This window comes from Salvelinus sp. IW2-2015, unplaced genomic scaffold (assembly GCF_002910315.2).
Source record: "Salvelinus sp. IW2-2015 unplaced genomic scaffold, ASM291031v2 Un_scaffold4402, whole genome shotgun sequence".
Lineage (NCBI taxonomy): Eukaryota > Metazoa > Chordata > Actinopteri > Salmoniformes > Salmonidae > Salvelinus > Salvelinus sp. IW2-2015.
This window is the reverse complement of record NW_019945672.1, coordinates 78,578-82,289: the sequence shown is the minus strand read 5'-3', so window position 1 is coordinate 82,289 and position 3,712 is coordinate 78,578. Positions and strand designations below refer to the sequence as shown.

General features: G+C 52.7%; 1 pseudogene; it reads right to left on the bottom strand.

The window, feature by feature from the left end:
• Nucleotides 1-233: 233 nt before the first annotated feature.
• Nucleotides 234-3,702, bottom strand: LOC112077244 (G protein-regulated inducer of neurite outgrowth 3-like; annotated as a pseudogene).
• Nucleotides 3,703-3,712: the final 10 nt, after the last annotated feature.

The following is a 3,712-nucleotide window of genomic DNA, read 5'->3' as shown; positions in this document are numbered from 1 at the left end:
CCTCGGATTGGCCATGTCTCTACTACTAGACATTACTTACGCTCTCAATCGTTTCCGGTCCCCATAGATCAGCTATCAGCTACAATATTGCTTCAAACAGACCTTCTACCCATCCTCAAGCAACATCTGATAACACATTGTAACTGAGGAACTCACACTGTGGGGATACACGCCGCTAACGCTCTCTTGAAACACCTGTCAATGAATTCAGAAAAGAACTGCTCGGCTGTAGATCAGTTTTCACCTTGAGTTTTTTTTAATCCAAAACGAAGAGAACAGAGACTAAATATAGAGCACCTAAATGCACACAGGCCCAGTGTTATATTGTATATAAGACATACGGAAATGAGCACAGCAGAGGTTTTCTTCTTCTTTATCAAGACAAAATAAGTAGTTCCCATTCAAAATAAAATCTGCAACAAAAAACAARATATAAATAGAGGTTGTTCAATACACCCGGAACGTAATCGTACTGTATATATACCAAAATGCACCCACTGCACTGAGAAGGAGTGATATTTAGTTGCACATCTGTTGAAAGGTATGATACTGATAGTAATATGTATGTACGCCCAAAGATCAGAGGCATGTACTATATACACCAGGACTTCATAGTGGTAAAAGGAGTTATGACTGCCATAAGTACTAACACACATGCGTTTCACTAAGATATTAGTATTGCCATTTTTCATTAAATACTGTTAGAATCTCTCTCATCTAAAAAATAAGTTGTCCATACCAAGAACCTGTTTGAGCTTTTAGTTTTGCCCTCTTCCAAGGTAACATTGTATACCACAATCTAAGGTAACATTGTATACCACAACATCTGACCAGTAGGGTTAGGGAGAGATCCCAATATCCACACATGGCTTGGCATCGGAGGAACCATAACAAGGGGTGAACCAGCCTGCTTTATAGGGGACTCAGCTGATGGTGTGGGCTGCACACAGCCCGCTGCTTCTCCTTCTCACTCCAGCACGGCGGTAGGGGGAGGGTGCGCGCAGCACTTGGGCCGTCTGACATTTTTCAGCATGGACCTGAAAACGTTCTGCTGTCTCCTCTTGTTTTTCCTGCTGTTGGCGTCGTCCACGGCAACGGCGGCGGGCGAGTCGGGCACCACCGGCGGCACTGAGATGGACTTCCTGAGTGATGACTGGGTCACGACCTTCTTCTCTTGTTCTTTGATRTTACACTGCAGGTGGCTCTGGATGGCAAAGCCAAGGGACTCGGGGTCAACGGATGCGCCGTACACCTCCCAGGTCATCCCCTGCTCGTCCCACAGCACATCGTGCACGCTCTTCTCTCCTTTCTGTTTCCCCTCCTCYTCTRCGTCCTCCTTTTCCTTCCTCTCCGGCTCCAGCTGCTCCTGCTTCTTCTTGCCCAACAAAGCCTTAACGCCCCCAACCCCCTTAACAATGCTCTCCTTCGCCGCTTTCACTGCCGTCTTGGGTTTAGTGTCCTCTGCTTTTTTGGAGGTTGTCGTTGAGGCCTGGCTGGGCTTGGTAACGGAAGAAGTTGACTGCGAAGGAGGAGGAAGCAGACTTTATTGTCGGAGGATTTGGTCTTGTTGCGGCAGTTGGCGACAAGGGGATGGAGCTTTAGCAGAGGGAGGCTTGGCAGGCTGCGTTGGCACGGTCTGCGCTTCATTAGACACCTTTGGTTTCTCTGCTGCATTGGGCTTGGATTGGGAGTCTTCCACTGCCTTCTCGCCTCGATGCTGGTGATGATTCGCTTTAGCTACCGGCTCGTTTTGGCCGCCACCACCGATGTTGATCTGGTAGACGGGCTGCAGAGGCGGGAGTGCTCCTCTCTGCTGGATGTTGCATAGCGCTGCTGCCCCCCCGACTGACAGATCTTTGGCTTGGCCCCCAGCCTGGCGACCTCTGCATGGAGCCGCCACCGCCTCCTCTGCATGGAGCACCACCCCGGCACTCTGACTGGAGCATGACCCCGCCTCCAGGGTCAATCGTCTGACCCGGACCTGAGACCTGGTGTAGTTAGTGGCGGGGGGCAGGATGGACTGCTGCCCATGTGAATCTGGTGGGGGCACCTGGTAGACCACAGACAGGCTCTCAGCTGCTGCTTCCTCCCTCAGGGCAGCACCTCGTCAGTGGACCTGTAGGGCGGGGCAGAGGAAACAGGCTGGGGCTGGTGGAGACCGCCCGGCTGCACACGTTAGCCACTGCTTGGACCTCCACGTCTTGGCCCTGCTTGCTATGGGTGGGGGTGGCGGTGGGGGTGCGGGTCATGGTGGAGGCCTCCCGGTATAGTTTGCAGTGGGCTTTCTGTTTGCATCTCCTCCGAGACCGAGGCAGTCTGGAGGCTTCACTGTCACCTGTGCTGCATGGTGGGCAGGCTGCTGGTTCTGCCCTGTTGGCCTCAGGCTGTTGGTTCTGCCCTGTTGGGCCTCAGGCTGTTGGTTCTGTTGGGCCTCAGGCTGTTGTTCTGTTGGGCCTCGTTGGGTGACGAGGGAGAATCTTCTGTGATGAAGACTCTGAGATGCCGCCTGCAGGTGTTTATCTAAGCAGATCTCTGTCTTTGCTACTGGAGTAGGTTTTAAATCCTTCTTCCCGGGGATGCCGGACTTGAGGCCTTATTCCTACACCACTCCCTGTCTGAAGATGGAGGCGTGATGGTGATGGCAGCATTGACAGGAGCTACTGCCGTCTCCTTGGTCTGTTCCTGCTGCGATGTAGCTGCGTTTTGTTATATTCCGTTTGGGAAGGAGGGTTCTGAGAGTTTGTCTTGGCGTATTTTCTTTAGAGGCCTGTAGAGGACGTTCTGAGAGTAGGGTTGGTGGCGGGTGGTGGTGCGGGGCGGGGCTAGGTAAAGTGAGAGACTCTGTGTTGTAGCACTAATATCAGCCTCTTTTGATTTGTAAGGAGGCGGAGCAACCTTGTTTGTAGTCACTGCAGCTCCCTCTGCATTACCTTGTTTGGGAGTTGTCAGAGACGTCAGCACTTCAGAGGCCGAGGTATGCTTTGGATCACAGGTCTGAGGGGGATGTTGATTTGGTGTGGTTGCGTTTTTGTTGTCCCCTGCTAGTYGTGACTCCTCTTTAGCTACTGCAGAAACTCTGGCTGTAGCACTCTGTACTGCTGTGGGCTCTGGCGATGGCTTGGCTGCACACCCCTCCCCCGSCCCTGCTCCACCAGGCTCTTTCTCTCTGCAGTAATTTGTATGCARGTCAACCTTTGATGATGTAACGGCGGACGACAGGCCGGCCTTACAGATATGCTTCTCCTTCTCCTCGGCGGCGGCTGTGGGGATTAACGCTGTCAAATTGGCGTTGCCGTCCCTACGGCCCTCTGCCGTCGCRTCGGTTACACTCACACCTCCTCGGCATGTCAATACCATCTGCTGCTCTATTCCAATCACATGCTCCGATGGCGATTTCCCTCCATCGCCATTGGTCGAGAAAGGTGTATTGGTGTTGGACCCCACCCCGCCGCCAACCGGTTGTCCATGGCCAGTTGATTGGATCCTGGAGGTTGTGTTGGGGGTTGTCAGACACAGGTTATCCTGTGTGTGTTCTGTAAGGACAGGGMCAGGGGTAGTGGTGGGGGCAGGGCAACCCTGGGTGAGGTTCAGGTTAGGTTCTTTAGCCCAGTTGGCGTTAGACTCCTGGTTTCCCAGAGCTTCCACTCCAGCCAGCTGAGGGACCATTTGGACTGTCACTGTCCTTTTTGGGTTGGTTCCCATCCTGTATTGA